Genomic DNA, 18,182 nt, shown 5'->3' on the forward strand with positions numbered 1-18,182 from the left:
CAGCTTAATATTTATTAATATATAAAGATCTTCCCCCTGATAATTTTCATTGTCCACACAATCAAAATGATAACACTGGCATGGTTGAGCTGCTGAACATAAAGCATTAACTGGAGATATAGTCTAGCTGGTAAGGAGGACAAGTAGAGATTGGTTTTCCTAGGTAATTGAGTAGGCAGGTAGTTAAAGAGAAAGTAGTTAGTATGATCATTTCGAGGGCTAATTGGTCATGTGTTTGCTTCTGTTCATCTCCCAGCCATGCCAGACTCTCCAAAAACAAGTCTTTTTTTTTTTTGCAGTTACTTTACCTGTGGTACTATGTATGTGGTTTTCGGTTCTAGGTGTTTGTTCTTTTTTATTGAGATGAAATTTCATCTTGTAGCAGGTGCAATCAATGTTTCCTTTTTTCAGAAATTCAGTGTAATGGTACTTATTATGTATGAAGAATAACAAGAAAATCAAGTTATTATGACTTCTATACACACCCAAATTACTCAAGATTCTAAGTAAATTGTGAAACAAAATGATAAAGTGGTTAAATGGTTGTTGTCTGGTTTCGGTTTTTGCATGCAAATAAATTGCGAGATGTAAATCGAAAAATTTAAACATAAGTACTTGATGCCATGGCCTTTGGAATGAAGAGAGGCTTGACATGAGCTTGAAAACTGTTATGTTTGTAACTAAACAAGGCCACCTCCAGCTGGCACTGTAGCAGACAAGTTGCCAAGTGTGTATGAAAGACTACCTTTAATATCTTGATCTCCTTGTTCCAGTGTCTCTGCTACAGTAATAACCTACTTCTGGGCTGTTATACAAATGGACCTGAATACTGCAATTTTTAAAGTTTTCTAAGCAAATTTTAATGAAAGAACAGGCTAGACACTCACTGTATTCTGCAAAATCATGTCAAAGGTGAAGGAAATATACTTTTTTAAATGCTCCAGCAAGGCAGCACTTGTACAAAGAAGCTTACAATATCAAGCCTGGGGTGAAAGGTTCCTGGAATCTTCAACATCTTGCATTGTGGTGGAAGATGTTTTGGGCATCTGGAATTTTCAATGTTAAGATGTGAGATGGAAGGATCTCTGGAACTTCCAGTTCCTTTTTATTGTGATGGAAGGTGCAATGATCTGCATATGCTACAAATATGCTTGCATGCCAAAACATTCAAATCAAAACTGGTATAGAAGGGTCCTGGAGCTTCCAAATCTTTAAATTGAGGCGGAAGATGCCTCGGGCATCTGGAGCTTTCAATTTCAAATTTTGAAGTGAAAGGATCTCTGGAACATTCAGTTTCAAGCACGGGCTAGAATGCTTCAATATCAAGTCTGGGGTGGAAGGATCCTGGAGCTTCAAAAACCCTGCTTTGAAGCGGAAGATGCCTTTGGGCATCTGGAGCTTTGAAGATCCGTTTCTGGGGTGGAAGGATCTCTGGAACTCCAGTTCCTTGTATTGTGGTAGATGATGCAATTCACAAGTTATTAAGCACTTTGACACTCAAGCTTCAATATCAAGTCTGGGGTGGAAGGAACCTGGAGCTTCAAAAACCCTGCTTTGAAGCGGAAGATGCCTTTGCGCATCTGGAGCTTTGAACATCAGTTTTTGGGGTGGAAGGATCTCTGGAACTTCAGTTCCTTGTATTGTGGTAGATAATGCAATTCACAAGTTAGTAAGCACTTTGACACTCAAGCTTCAATATCAAGTCTGGGGTGGAAGGATCCTGGAGCTTCAAAAACCCTGCTTTGAAGCGGAAGATGCCTTTGGGCATCTGGAGCTTTGAACATCAGAAACCCGACACCCGATGGCTAAATCACTTCCGACCCCGTGAATTGAATTTCGATCCCGGCATTAAGTCTGTTTACGGGTCCGTTATTGGTAAGTAAAGAAACCGACCCCGCTTACTCATTTCCGGCCCCGTGAATTGTATTTCCGAGGTCGGAAATACCCCAGAATAATTTTGAACGGTTTTTTAAACCATAGGCTCAGGGCTCAGAAGAATGGGATCAGGGATCACAAGGCTTTTGAGTCCGAATCAGGGATCAGATTTATTACACGGTATAAAAATCTCTTATCACAATATTTTCCGCTTAATAAGGTTTGTGTCCACAGTATTTCCTGGCCGAGGTTCATTACCTATTCTTGCTTCCGGCTGGCGGCAGTTCCTGTCATATAAAGTCCTGGTTGTTTGACGAAAACACGGTATCATATTCTTGATTTATTAATTGTTGAGAGCACCGTAATATGAATCTCAAGTCACTTTTCTCGCTTTGTAACGCAACTCCTCAACGCGCTGTCAACGCCAGAAGGCAGAGAAAGCGATTTATACATACCTTTTTCTGCGAGAAATGGGGAAGAAGAAAAGGACAAAAAGAAATCCTGTGACAGAGAAAGGTATGTAAGTACTTCCTTGACTGATTTACTCCTGGCAAGGGTCCAAGCATAGAGTTTTTCGGCCGATCAAACATAACAATACCGCCAGGACAATAGACAAACCGATTCATTGAAAGCGGAATTTACTGTATAGGTCCCGATTGCCTCATCGCCGCAAGCAAGTCACAAGGCGACTATAAATCAAGGTTCGTATTTTTTGACCAGTACCTTAACTCTTAAAAGTACTTAAATAATTAGAATGGACGTCAAAAGTAGAATACAAAAGTACAATGAGTTCGCGCGCTTTGTTGCAAAATAAATGCTTTCTCGCAATTTAATAAATCTGCTCTAACTGCATGGAGTTTTAGGGTCATCTCGAACTCTGATGAGAAACCGAGATCGGTTCACCTTCCAGTACTAGTATTGGGCCGGGAAAGTAAAGGACACATTCCATTACTGTATAACTGATAAATGCTTGTATGATAAATAGTCTGAAATTACAGTGTAGAATTAGTGAAAATAAGTGGAACACCAAAGATTTACCTCGGTGAAATAAAAGTAACAAAACCTTAATAGTTTATTTTCTTTAGTTTTTTTTATATAAAATAAACGGTTGAATTAGTGGAAGGAATGTTGCATACTAGGTACAAGTAGCAGAGTCTGCAGGTATTTAATATATTATAGCACTCAGCATGAAGGGCCACCAGTAAGGGGCCCACTATTTGATTTTTGAGCCGGGGATGGGTTAGTTTTTTTCATGCAAGATTTTTTCAGACCTCATTCGTTCAGTGGCCAGGGTTTTCATTTGAGGCCGGAGGCCGGACGTTTCGTCCGGTCGTTTGCCATTCCACGTCCGGTACTTTGAGATCAATATTGGCGATTTTTTTTTACTACTGTATTATATATTACTACAACCCAAGTTACCAAACATCTTTTTTGAAAATCAAATAAATTCGCAATGATAAGCCAATGAAAATTCTGTTGTTGCCATTCTCCTTCCCCCTCCCCCTCCCCCTACCAACTGACCATTTTCATTCAGTAATTTACTTTTTAAAGAGAATTTTAGTGAGCGCCAGCATTGCCTAGGAAACTGTTTCCTTGGTTCCAGAAACGCTGGAAATGGCATTTCTGAGTATTCTATTGTAAAAATTTCCTGGGGGAGCATGCCCCCAGACCCCCCTAAAAGCTTGCGCCTTCGGCGCTCGCGACGCGCCTTACGGCGCCAAGAAAAAATTCATGTCCGGTGCTTTCAGAAGGTATGTCCGCTACTTTACAAAACAGTTGAAAACCCTGAGTGGCTATTTTGTTTTGCCCAAAATTTACAGACTTTAGTGACAATATTGATCTACAAGAATTTTTTCGGCCCTTTGGGCTATTCGGCCTCGGCAGATGGGCTCCTGGCCTCGGCTTATGTAATGGTTGGCCCCGAAAGGTATCACCACCTTAGATTTGAAGCCTGAATTTTTTAGTGGAGTGACAACACCAGCTCTGAACGAATACGTATCGCGGCGACCCAGCTGCCTTTTAGAATCAATAGAGAGGCTTTACCAATCCTCTTTTATCTTTTATACCGGTCCTCAAAGCCATTACACACAGAGAAAGCTGGATCCAAAGGCACCAGAATGGCTTCGAAAGTCGCACGGCAAGAGTAACCCTTAAGGAGGATATGGACGAGGAAACGAGCGCGGAGGGAAAGGAGCGACAAAGAAAGGCATTGCAGAGCTATGCGAAGGAATTCGGATGGGGTGTACGACAGCAACGAACAAGAGGGAGGACCAAAGAAAGTGCTGGTACACTTCTACTTGCTCTGAGTATGTTCAGAAGGAATGCGTCGGCATATAGAGAGGTCGATCTGCCGAAAGAGGTTCAAGGGAGTGAAGGACAAACTACAGTTCAAGGCGCCGCCGAAGAATATGAGATTATCTATTCAAAAGGCGACGTAGTTGCTCTCAAGCACAAGTACAAGAGGTATATCATCCTTTCTTCCTTGCAGTTCTTTTAAAAGACCTCCACTATAACGGTGACGCATTCCTGGAAGATCACATGGGTTTGAGATGGCTGGAACAGTCAGAAGAAGATCCCCTTGTATACCAGACTGGGCACCGTGACGATAGAAATTCACCTGAGTGTATATCATCGGGAAAGTTCAAATAATAAAAGATGGAAACAACTTCTGTTTGAGCTGCCTTGAAGAACAACTCCTAGTTGCATTGCTCCAGGGGTCAATTGAATCAGATGATTCACCTGCGTCAAGTGGTGACGAAGAGGAAGGGGAGCAAGCTCGGGCGGACAACTTTTCAGAGCCAATTAGATTTGAAGCTCGAAGGAGTAGCCGGAAGACCTACAACCAGATATGTCCTCTGACAATCTACACAATGGAAAAGCTGTTAATGGGCTTGACACAGAAAAGCTGTTAAACTGTAGAACCTGTGGCTTGCATCATTTATTTTTCTACTTCATGTAAAGCAGGTATTTTGTTACTGGTAATTGATCGTGATCCTCACTGTACCACAAACAGTGTGAGAGAGGAAATTCGCATAAGACTACAACATCAACAGGGATAGCAGAATAGAAAGCTCTGATACAACCTACAACTTGCACTAAAAAATTAAAGTTAATGTTTTTCTCATCAACCTATTTGAGCATGTTCTATATTCTATATTTGGAGATAAAAAAAGTTGCCTAAGTTAAAATTTTGTGTAAAAACATGGATGGGATCAATTCTTTTATCAGGGCTCAGGGATCAAAATTTGGGAGAAAATGGGGCTCAGGGATCAAAATGACGGCAAGAAAATAGGGATCAGCGGGCCCCGGATATACCATGTTACGACCCTGAGGATAGAGGTCTTACCAAATTTAAGACAGGCAGGATTCTTTCAAATTAGTACGATTCAAAAGCCTTTGACCCGCCCAGGCGTTAAACTTGACAAGAAGATGAGCATTTGCTCTTCCACTCCTTCAACTTCGACGCTGGCTTGATCTACTACCTTGTAGTACTGTAGTAGGTTATGTGTATGAATGAATTTATGGCGGTCAGTATAAAACACGGACTGCGGACTACGGACTGCGGACTGGGTATAAAATACGGACTATACTAGTTATAGTTGTCACTAAATCTGCCCCCAACCTTTTAAAACCCGAATGAAGACTCCTTGTGGTTGTCCATGTATTTGCCATGAACCTTTGAAATGCAGTTTTCGTATTAGAGTTTCTGAGTGTAATTATTTTGTTCTCTTTTGTGTTTTCTCAATTATTACACTTTGTTTCCTGGGTTAATGAAAATCCTCATACATGACATGCCTAGGATGGACAATTGTTTTTTATACATCTCATAATGAGTTCAACCAACACTGCAAATGTAATAGAACACGTGTGAAACAGCAAAACCATCTTTAATTATCTAGGTGTCGAACGGATGCTTTGGCTTCGAGTGTGACATTCTTGAACGCAACGTCGAACGCAACTGATATAAATGATTTCGCAATAAACTAACCCAACAAAAATATGGACCACTGTTTCAAGTTTCTCACCTTTGAGATATTTCCCAGTTCATTTTTTCTGGCATGTCCTTGTATCAAATAAAATAATTGGGATTTCGCAATAAACTAACCCTAAAAACACATGGACCACTGTTTATTTTACAACAAAACCCGGTTATTTCACGTTAGCACCTTTCTTGTCTTTGACTGGGTTTTGAGAAATTTGAGCTATTCCTAATGTGGTTTGAATCGAGTTTGTCGATCCACGTTGACAAAACCAGGTCAAAGTTCTGTCGATCCACGTTGCTGATTTGTGTCTGACAATTGCTGAATAACTTTTTAACTCTATGGAACTATGTATCTCGCAATAACCTTCGCGAAACTCGGTTTGGTAACGGCACTCAAGTTAAGCCCTGTCGGTCGGGGTTACGAACTGGACGGGTGACCAACCGCGAATATCGTGTTAAATGTTAAAGGTCCATACGTTGTTCTTTCTTTTCTTCTTCTTCTTCTTCTTTTTCGCGTATTGTGTAGTGTTATTGTTAACAGTGTATTAAAAAGCAGATTTAGCGGCCCGCATTTAGAAAAAGACAAAAAAAAAAGAACAAATATGGCCTGGTGCAGCTCGCCTGGAAATTACTATTATTCGGGCGGTAATACGGAGCTGAAACTTTGCAGACTTTGATCTATATATCTGCGGGGAAACCGGCAAACTAAGAAATCTGGGTTTTCGACAGTGTAAAACGATCATAATTCCTTTGATTCCAATCTCCTGTTCCTCTAATCTTCCTGGGCGAGGATTTGGCGCCACTTGTTGTGCTTGTGTGCGACATGCGACTCGTTGACAAACCCAGTTTGCGCGGTTGCTGAGCCAGGCGCACATGCTGAAAATTAACCGGGACCAAAACCGGGACCACCGTGCGCGCCTAGTTTCATCAAATCGGGAAAGTTTCGCATACTAACAGTAAGACGATACGATACTTCTTCTTTACGCGAGGGACATTAGGGTGCCTGTTTTGCGTCCTACTTCGCGGAGGAGTTGTGTCGGCTTTGTATCGTGATATGTTCTTTCATTGCCATGAAATGCGTTTACATTGTTTTTTACTGTCAGTAGCCTGGTTTCAATTAGCCTTAATTTCATCCCATTGCTTCGAGTCGTTTTTATGGCTCGATCGTTTCCCCCGGTCGTTTGCCGGCGGAAGTTCCATGGAAAAGGGATAAATGTGAGACTTTTCGCGAAATCATGTGACCATCCTCAATGGCGTAGTGGCTATGTGAGGTCGGGTCAAACCGAAGGTACCGGATGCAAATCCTGCTAAGACCTTCTTTTTCCCTTCTTCCTTTTTTTTTTCTTTTTTGTTTTGTCTTGTTTGCTTATTTGTTTTGCTGTTTTTTTTGTTTTGTTTTTAAATATATACTTAAATAACTGTTACTAAAGTGCAATAAACAGCAAGAAAAGTATTGTGTTTCCAGAACAAGGATAGTATATTTATAATATGAATTTCTATCATTTCCTAAAATTCACTGTGGGAAAACCAGAGTTGATAACTAATTGATTATTTTCTAAACAACGTACCCACGAGTTGACGATAGTCTTTCTTTGATTCTTATAGCGCTGTCGGTCACCAGTATTAAGCGAACGGGATCACCCTCCAGCCTAGTTAGTCTGAAATGACATCCGTCTCTTCAGACAACCTCTAGACTTCCCAATAGCCTCCTTTCGTTGTATTTCTCCTCTTCCAAACGGTCATCTAATTGGATAACAGTGTGGTGAATTTTGACAAGACGGTAAACAAGGTATGTCCACTTTCTTCAAACAGGTCATTACACCAAAGCGCACGCTTCGACCCTCATTGTTTGACCAGCTAAAATTGCGAATAACCCGAAGTTTACTTGTTAGTCTCGCTTGCTTTAGCAAAGCGAGAATCTTAAAATGCAGTTCGGTTTCTTTTTTTTTTTCGGTGGGACCTAGTTTGTAGGTCCCGCGTTCCTAGCGAAGACCGTGGAAACTGGGGATAAGAATCGTGACGACTCTCATTGTATGGAAATGAGTCTCGTGATGAGCATGTGGTTTATTTTGGGGGATGACTGGAATAACAACAACAACAACAACAACAATTTATTAAGGTATTTCCATATCTATACATGGCATTACCTATCTAATACTTATGAATAAAGTACAAATATATCATTTATAAATATATGGCAAAATAAAAAGATTATATTCTTTTCTGAAATAACATATCATGTCTGTAACGCATACATTCAAAAACAAAAGCAGCAATTGATCTACAAACAGAGGGATCTATACTATTAAAGAGAAATAAAAGTTTTGAAGTCACATCTAAGTCCTTGAAAAGTGTATATCTATCAGATATTTCACTGAAGAATTTTAAACGTAAATTGTCATAAAGTTTGCAGAAGAATAGAAAATGAAGTTCATTTTCAACTTCATTCGTCTGACATAGATAACATATTCTTAAATTTTCGGGAGTTTTAGGTACTGTGTGTCTGCCTGTTTCAATATGTAATCGATGATTTCCTAGTCGAAATTTATTGAGTGAGGTTTTGTGAAGTGGATTTTTAATCATATTTAAGAATTCTGCTTTTTTATTATCGTTCTTAAAGGTAGTATAAAAATTCAATTTTCTATTTGTTTTAAGGAGGGTAAGTTGATGCAAGTTGATGTAAGTTGATGGAATAACGCGCGCAATGTTTATCACGTTTAAGTGCTTTTCTTCCATGTAAGACTTTGTCTTTTGCGTTAAAACAGGTTACGTTTCATGCTTATGACATAGTAAGCCGATAAAATCGTAAGTGCAAAACATATGGACCACCGTATTACGACAGAACAAAAAGTAAAACTGTAAACTCTCTCTGATCTTATGGTAATTTGGTTCTGACCTTCACGATCACGTGCGAAAAAGTAAATACAGCTAAACGTGACAGAAAGAATAGTTTTGTAAAGACGTGTTCCGGGTCATAGTAGCGCAGAATCTGGGGATGAAAATCGACACGATGCTCTCAATCTCAGTGAACGCTTCGAAAAACAACGCGCAATTGTCCGAATGTTATGTTCTGAGACGAAAAATTTGGAAAGATTAATGGATTATACGGTGATGTCGCTTACAAATCCACACACCATTCGTGGTAGACCCACACTAAAAGATGTCGAGCGTTTTCGGAATGGTTCGTTCCACGAATTCTGTCGTTTGAAAGCGTTGACAACTTTGAAAGAAGTGAATACATCAGATGTTGAAACAAGGAAGAATGTTCATGAGCAGAAGTTCGTTGATGACGTAAAAAACAACAAGCAAATCGTGGTTAATTTACCTCTCGTGTTCAACAGCCTGATTCTTTTCCTTTTTTTCATGATGCTGGATACTTAATTGTAACGAACAACTTGATATTTCGTACATCATTAATATTATTGTACAGGCGATGATAAATGTCGAGGAAACAAATCTTGGGCCGATTTTGGAATCTTTGAAACTCAAATGAAATTCAATGAAATTGCCCGATTTGACTAACCTGATCTAGAATTCTTATGTATTTGCGAAATACTGTAGGAAAACGGCATAAAAAAGAATTCAAATTCATTTTCGGCGACCGAAATTTACGGCTTCGAGACAGCACTTCCGTTTGCCGTCCACCGCAACAGATGATGACGGAAATGACGTAGTAAGGTAAAAGTGTTCAAGATCAGAGCAATAAAAGGAGATGGTAAACCTACACGACTTTTACCTCATGCCAAAATGCTGCTCGTTCCAATAAAGTTTTTTTCGTCTGCTGGGTAGATTATGCTCTGGAAGGTTCTACATTTTCACTGAGTAAATGTTATTTTACCCGCATGTTTCACACTGAGAGATCATGACACACATATCGATTTACTGTGGCTATTAGCGGGGAAGAGCGTTGCGTGACGACATTAAAAACGGCTGTGTAGCAGACTATTTTGAAGCATGATGGTGAAGCTTTTTATTACGGCTGAATAAGGGTTCCAATTTTCTCCAAAGTATCTTCTGGATCTGAATAACTAAGCGATTTTCTTTAGTCCATGAATGTAACGTTTTTGTGCAATGCTGTATCACGTTAAGCCCAACTCATTAGTTTTGTTTGGAAAATCTTAAATTATTACGGGTAGTGATTTACAGGTCGTGTGTACTGTTGTAATAAAACGTAGTACTGAGTAGAGCGGAGGTACAAGGCAACTGTAATATCATCACGACTGAGCCATTCTTCGGTGGTTCATACAATGTTACCTCTTGCGCCTTTGGCTGTTCGTTTTGCGACTGGGTAGTGGGAAGCCTTTACACAAGCGAAACCTGCTTAGAGACATCGAAGACTGTTGGCATGTACACAACAAATCTTCAGTCTTGAAAGATCTTCACTTCACTTAAAACTCTGTTGCCTTCGCATAGATCTCCAAGATCTTTAAAACTCCCTCCGTACCTGATGTTTTGATTCTCAAATTAGCAGCGGTCTGTTGCTTTTGCGTTTCCGGTCTCATTCACTTCCGTCACCGAGAGATGCGGTTCACAACGAACTAAGTCACGTGGTACAAGTATCCTCCCTTATCCATTTTTTTACTCGCCACTTCGCGCTTCGGTCGCCCTTCGGGCGACGGTCTTCCGTCACCCTTCGGACGACCTGCTGTGCACCAACGAGAATATAGCTTGCGGTTATTGATTTTCAAAATGGCGAACAACAAAGTCGATCTGGATCAGGTAAAAAGCAAAGAAATCCTTTACAGTAGATTCATAAAGATCCCATTGGGCTAATGAATCGTGCTAAGCGACAGGTATAAACATTTTTCGAGGTGAGACTTTAAATAATTAATTTATTTATTCACACGCAACTCCTCTGGACCCTGTGCAGTAGATTGAAATCATAATTCAACTTTTTCACTTGCTGTCGGTGACTCTGAGGAATTATGACGAACCCCTGGGGAGGACGACTCTGCATATGAAAGGCAAGGGGATGCTTGTCAGAAATTTTGAATTAAACCCCTACAAGAGATCGATCCGGGCGTAGCCCAAGCTTTTTTGACCCCTGAGAGACTATGTTACTGAAAACTCACACAATACACGTATTTTTATATTTTTTCACATGCAACCCTAAACAAGACCTTCACGGCTAAATATCATACCGTTTTGCCCAGAACACCGTAAGTGAGACCAAAATCCGAAATTTACACCCCGGCCTAAGCAAGACGACGAGCATCCCAAGCCCTTTTATATGCGGAGCGCCCCCCCCCCCCCCCCCCCGAGTGACGAACGCTCGCGCTCTATTCACCTCCTCACTTCTTATCTTATCTACAAACAAGCGAGACTCAACGCTACTTAGAGCGTTCTTGTTTCTTCTTGGTTAGGAACCCTCCACGCAGTTCATAGGCCTATAACAAAAGTCAGCGTGATTAAGGAATCAGTCAGTCTACCTGAGGATAGAGACTCTTGATAATAGTAACTGGGAGCGAAGTTTCAAACTTTGGACACGGCTACCAATACAAGAATTAAAGCTTATCAACATTGCCCAATTTATTCTCTTTTTGTATTCTTCTTCTTATTACTGTGGGCCTAGTTTTAACTCGTTCAGTTAAGTATTGTACAGAGAGATCGTACGCGTCTCCATTCATACGCTGAAAAACAAATTCCTCGCGAAATTGGTAACAAATCCAAGCAATTGCCTGGTCGTGATCTAGCAAAAAAGGAAAAAGCCTTCTTTTTACGTTAATCATTCGCTGGCTTTTGCGGCCTCATACATTCTTGAATCCAGTGCGCTTCTCTGTTCTTCTATTGCACGCTATTCGCAGCCATCTTCATTGCGTTGGAATCATTGAGCATGATTAAAATGAAATTACCTTCCTTTATTGATTAATAATTCAGATTACATACAACTTGCAATAACCTGGAAAATCCATTAAGTTTCTGCTGTTACACTGATGAATTTATAAACTTCAAGTCAACATCATTGACAAACTTTCAGATGTGACTATCATACAAAAAACAAACAGTGAACTTTGCATCAACAATAGATACCCAGACTGATAAATATTAGTAATTGAGGTGTATAAAATACTGAGTAAATTGGTTAGTTGTGTTGCCAAACCTCCTTCAGACAGTAAAGAAATCAGAAATTTTAAAATCTAAAATCAACAAGGGCTTACTTAATGATCCTGGCTCGGGAGCATATAAGAAAAGAAAAAAGCGAAAAGAAAAAGTAGTTGTACATTGATTTTCAACAAAAGGCTACATTGAATTTTTTTCCTAAAAATTAAGGGGTGGCGAATGGTAAAATCCGAGACTCGCCGAGACGCCGAGATCCTAGTTAGAAATCCGAGCCCGAGACTCTTTGGTGAAAATTTTTGAGACTCAAAAAAAGTAAAAGCAAACCATGAAAAAACGAGACTTCGAGACTTATCAAAAACGCTTCCGAGATTTCGAGATCCTGCCAAAATTTTCCGAGACCCACGTTTTTCGAGGTACCATTCGCCACCCCTAAATTACAATAGTATTATAACTGATAAGTGGTCATAATTAATAACTCTGAACAGGAGTGGCAATTTTAATGATGTACTTTACATCAAGATGCAAGAATTTGGCTCTTTTTCTGTCACTTCTCGAGGTTCTTTTCCTTCACTGCATTCATGAACCACCTGGACAATCTTGGCAAAAGTAAAAATATAATTTCTTATTAATAACTTGAAACAGCAGGTGACTTAAAACGTACAGTCAAATCTCGCTTTACAGACACCATCTTAAAAAGGACACCTCACTACGGACAGTTTGCTTTTTCTCTGGGTAAAGCCTTAGCATTTTCTCTAATTCAACCCGCTTAATACAAACACTCGTTACAGTGTAATGTGGACAACACACACTTGTTTCTTGCTCAACAAACGGATTGTCACAGAAAGTTAACTTTGCTAGTGTGGTGTGGACAGTTCAATTTCAACTGTGTGCTGTAATAAAATATTCCTTTTCTAAGTTTAAAAAACCTTCAGTTGACAGCGATCTTCCCTGTCTTCCCAGTGCTACAGACCTCTGAGATAGGATTAATAATTAATAATAATAGTATTATTGCAGACGTCAATAACACCAGAATACGTTGGCATTAAACAAGTTGTTCATAGAACAGTTTTTCTTTAAGTAAAGTATTTTATGTGTGACATTGATTGTTTCCACTGACATAGACAGCAGAATGATGGCTTCTTGAAGGTAAGAGTTGTTTAATTTGATGATGCTAATGTCCTTTTCTATTTCTCAGTATATTGTTTAAATAAAAGGGTTTATTTTTGACTTAAATAACATGTTCGACTCAATATGGACACTTTCTACACTGTATGGCAGCCCTCTCCGCGTACATATAAATGGAGTTGACAGTAGATAAAGAGGAACCATTCACACATTCCAGGACTAGATGCAAAGTAAGAACAGTGTGCAAAGAAAGTTGTGTTCGATAGCTCGGGGCTAGTGAATTTTTCGCTAGGGCTAGTGATTTTTGTTCTTAACTTGCCTGATGGGCAAGTGCTGTTTTGGGGGGAAATTCAAATTACAGAAGGATTGTAATCAATCCTGCTAATCAAAAAGGGTTTTGGGCTAGTTGAAATGACTTGTGGGCTAGTACATGCTAGCTACAGTTTGCTGAATGGCAGGCTGTAAAACTGACTTTCTTTGCACCCTGAAGAACAAAATTACCACCACAGAAACTATGATCCTCAGATAGGAAACAATTCCAATATTATTGCTTTCTACAATGCTGAACTATTGTTTACCTCTTTGAATACAGGAAATGCTCCTTGGGACAGTTTTGAGTACACCAGCTTTCCATTTATAGTGACTTCAAATGAGGCTGTGACAGGGAAAGGTTATAGAGGTTTCTCGGGTTATAGAGAAAACTGCATAGATGTTAAATTCTAAAAATGATGTTAATTAATACTGCATGCCTTGGATATTGAATTTTAAAAATGGTGTTTTAACACTTTTTAACCTCTTAAAATGACATTGAAGATGCAAAAGTATACATAAAGTGATTAGATGACAAAAGCGCTAAAAAATCACATAAACTGTAGCAAAATGTTTAATTAAGGTAAAAAAAAGAAAAACACTGCAAATACCATGTACAATCAATCTTACTCAATGTCGGATCCAAAAAGATCATGATCACTCAAAATAGATCAAATTGAAAATGTTACAGTCAAGAAGACTTTAGCAGGTTTCAGTCTGAGTCTTGGATTTGTAAGTGGGTCATTGCAAAGAATGTCGGAAGCTCGTTGCATTGGATCTTAGGAAAGGTTTTGTCGTAGCCGCGATTACACTTTTCACTCTACAGGTGAGAACCACCACATCAAATCTCATATCACTTGTGAAACTTTTAATATTATCTATTTGATTCAATGTCGCCTGTGTAATCTACAATATATTGGAGAAACTAAGCGTCGCCTCAAAGACCGTTTTCATGAACACAGACGACCTATACTCAACCCTACTGGTAATTACATCCATACTGCAGTTTCAGAACACTTTTTAACCAGTAATCATTCCGACAATCATATGCTTTTGATTCCTATTGAAAAACTTAAGAATGGGCGTGATTCTTTCAGGAAAGCATGTGAAGCCCACCTTATCCATAAAGCTAAGACAATTGAGCCTCTGGGCATCAACAAACATGACGAACTGTAACTATATATAGTATATCTTTTATTTTTTTGTTATCTTGTCTTTTAAAGCCACCATACCACGTCATACTATGTAATTTCCGGTCATAATTTTACTTCATATATATTTCTGTGAATTTGTGATGTCTCAATAGACCTGATGAAGACTGGTATTAGCCAGTCGAAATATCGCAACTAAACTCTATTTCACTTTGTTTGATCATTCGCTGCTTACATCTTCTTGACTCAGACTCGTACCCAGTCGCTATTTAAGTGTTTTTTGGGATGACAGAAGATTGGGGATTAGGTTGAGGCGCACACGGGGTCTCATGGGAAGAAAAGAAGGAAAAACTGTAATGTTTTTAATTTGTAGCGAAGTGTTAAACACGATTTAAGAACGTAAACGCTGCAACAGATTTGTAATAATTCCGTGGCGGAATACAAGTTCCATTCCAAGAATTAATTGGGGATCATTTTGGGGTTGACATGAAGAGAAATAGGGATCATTTCGGGGTCGGTATCATTTCGGGGTCGATTTGGGGATCCTTTCAAGGTTGGGGATCATTTCGGGGTCAGGATCATTTTGGGGGCTGTACAGCTCTCCCTCTTAAGAACACTCGAAGACAAAATTTCGTTTCTCTGGGCCACCATGTAATGCCCTCTTTATACCTCAAAGAAAGTTTGAGAGATAGTATTTAAACATGTTGACATTATTAAGCAAATTAAATGAAGGAGTGCAAGGAATGAGTGAGATTTCTGACACAAAAAAATGAGGGCTCAAAAAAGTTACAGACCAAAATTAAATTAAGGTTAAAATTCTAGGTTGATTCTCAGTTTCCTTTGACACCTATCCCCAAATAGATATGAAAATCAATAATGGGCTTAAATGTTATTTATTCTTGTTTTTCAAATGTTGTCACATAAAATTCAAACCAAGAAACTATTGATTCTTCTGTTGGTTTTTGGCAGCCACATTTGTGCCCATCAAAGGGACACCAACGAGGTACCTGACCTCCATACAAAACTTTATAAATTTGGGTAAGACGTTTCTGATTATCTCGCATATGAAATATCCCACAGCCTTGATTCTTGGCGAGACTTTACGCTATCTTCTTTCATTTTCCAGATTCTGGACTTTCTGTATTAAACAGTTTGCATTTTTATTGTTGATGGTGTGACAGTGAAAACAGAGAAGACCTTCTTTAAATGCTCTCAGCGATTATCTTATGCTTCACTCAATTTGGTGGAAGATCCAACTGAGTGAATTTTGATAAATTCCGTGACACAGTTCTTTTAAGTTTATCTTAGGTAAAAGATTGTGAAGGCTCTTTGGTTTCAACTTACATGTGCGACCAACATGGCCACTAACATCAGCTTCAGGGACACTGGCCTTGATGTTATCAGCCAGTTCCTCGTAGCGTGGGCCATACCCTCATCCACCACTGAAAGAATAAAAGAAAACTCAGTATCTTTGCAAAATTACATGATATTTTCATCCATTAATCCGACTTTTACACTCATAGCAGCACAGGTGGCCCAACCATACATTAAGAGTATGAGAAATTAAATTTAGAATAATTTATTCACTTTGACAGGTAAAATTCCTCAATAAAGTACAAAATTAATTCAAAATGTGCCTGAAGTTGTTCATCATTTTTATGAAGTTTCAGTATGACTTGAACAGTATACACTCGTAACATGATGTTATACATATTCCTCAAATCTCTGTGACTTTGTATGTCCTAGGATGACAGACAAAGATACTAGGTAAGATATTATTATTTTGTACCACACTGGAGAATCATACCCATCTGAGGTTATTTATTAAGTTAGTTATTTATTTACTCTAAGTTTCAGTGCCAACCTTGTTCCCAGGTTCTCTCTCCTATCTATCTATCTCTCTCTCTCTCTCTCTCTCTCTCTCTGTAGGGAAGGGTAGAAGAGAACCCTGGGAACAAGGTTGCTTCAGCGCTCATGTCACTTGTACTTTGGTTAAATAAATGTCCTGATTTTTCATACTGAAAGGGTTTGACAGTCTGAAGGTTATGCAAGTAAGCTACTTTGTTAAGTGGAGAGGTAAATGAAATACCTAGCACTTTCACTTGTTGATGTTGTGGACTGGTAGATGTGATTTTTAAGGAGAATGAATTTAAGTTTGTCCAACAATAATGTGCTGATCAATTTTCCTCCCAGCCAGGCATTTCACCATCACTTGTGCTGGGGTATTGGGGAATTTGACCATTGCCTGGGTGGGGAATTTGAGCCAGAAATTCCAAGTTTAGCGTCTTTGGACGATCCATAAGCTACATGTACACTGTATGCGTTTTTGAAGGTAAAGTGTATATAAAAAAAAAAGATCAAGGCCTGTTTTAAAAAAAAAGTGGGGGGGGGGGGGGAGGTTGCTCATCGGGGGTTTTGAAGTTTTGAATCGACCAGCCCATAACAAAAGATAAGAACGAAAACACCAAGGCCTACGTTTGTATGTGCGAATCAGACTCATCCTGACAACTTAGGTCACATTATTGCTGGACAAACTTAAATTCATTCTCCCTAAAAATCACCAATGCGTAAAAAAAATGGCCCTTTTAACAGGGTAGCTGTATTACTGGGGCAGGGTAAAATTTCATGACTTGAGAGCTGAAATGACAAATACACCATACATCGCATTTACACTTCTTGAACAAGTACTGTTTTCTTGAATAAACAACCAGAATACAGGGTTCAAAAAAAATCCCAGCTTTTAGCCTGAATCTGTAGGCTTTTTCTGTCAAGGCTTACTTTTTCCCGGCTGTCAATAATGAAATAATGAATCACTTTTTTTCACTTTCCGCAAAGATTGTGTTTATGACCTGTGACCAAAATATTTCCGAATTGAAATTTCACTTTCTTCTTTGAGAAACCTTGAAAAAACATGTATGACATGATTTTAAAAAGATTTCGCACACAATGCATGCTTTGAACTGCCAAAATAATGTCACCGTCGGAATCTTCAATTTGATTAACATGTGTTTCATAATTTACAACAATTCCCTTATTTCAAACAAAGTGCAAACCATGACACTTCTTCACTCACAATTCTTGGCTTGCAACCACGTGACAAGGCGGCCATGTTGGGGGTTAATACAATAGAAATGTTGCTCGAAAAATTTACATGACAATATAGTTTAGTTCCCAGAGAAGAGAAAAGCTTTTGTTCTTGACCACCAACATGGCCGCCATGACGTCACGTGCAAACAAGTAGTAGTAACCCGAGCAGAGCACAAACATAGGAAATCCATTCTGTCGAGATACATGACTTTAACTTGAGTGAGTGAAAAGGCTTGACAAATGAAACTAAACAAGTTTTTGTGCAAAATAAATCTTCATTACAATTCCAATTGTTGAGTCAGTTGAGATGCAAAACGAAAGGTCGTCATGAATCCTTTCCAATATCTGTGGACAATACGAATTCAGAAATGTAAAAGAGGGAGAAGTCAAATCACGAGGAAAACTGATCTAAAATAACTTACCAATATTCTATCGAGACCACTACTTTTGACGCCATAAGACGGCCGAGTCCTTTGACTTATTTTCCCTTGACAAACAGGAAATAATGAAGCGAAAACAAAACTGACGAAGTCAGCAACTCGGCACCAATCGTCACTGACGAGCCCTCGGTTCAGATTCCAGCTGATGTACGG

At 39.1% G+C, this 18,182-nt stretch overlaps 1 long non-coding RNA gene across 1 annotated transcript; it reads right to left on the reverse strand.

Moving 5' to 3' along the window:
- Window positions 1–12,349: 12,349 nt before the first annotated feature.
- LOC140932954 (uncharacterized) lies at window positions 12,350–18,137 on the reverse strand. Its single transcript, XR_012165011.1, has 4 exons — window positions 18,012–18,137; window positions 15,847–15,944; window positions 13,621–13,697; window positions 12,350–12,513 (listed from the first exon to the last, which is right to left on the reverse strand). It is a non-coding gene; the product is annotated as an uncharacterized lncRNA (long non-coding RNA).
- Between the last annotated feature and the right edge of the window lie 45 nt (window positions 18,138–18,182).

Source organism: Porites lutea, chromosome 4 (assembly GCF_958299795.1).
Source record: "Porites lutea chromosome 4, jaPorLute2.1, whole genome shotgun sequence".
Lineage (NCBI taxonomy): Eukaryota > Metazoa > Cnidaria > Anthozoa > Scleractinia > Poritidae > Porites > Porites lutea.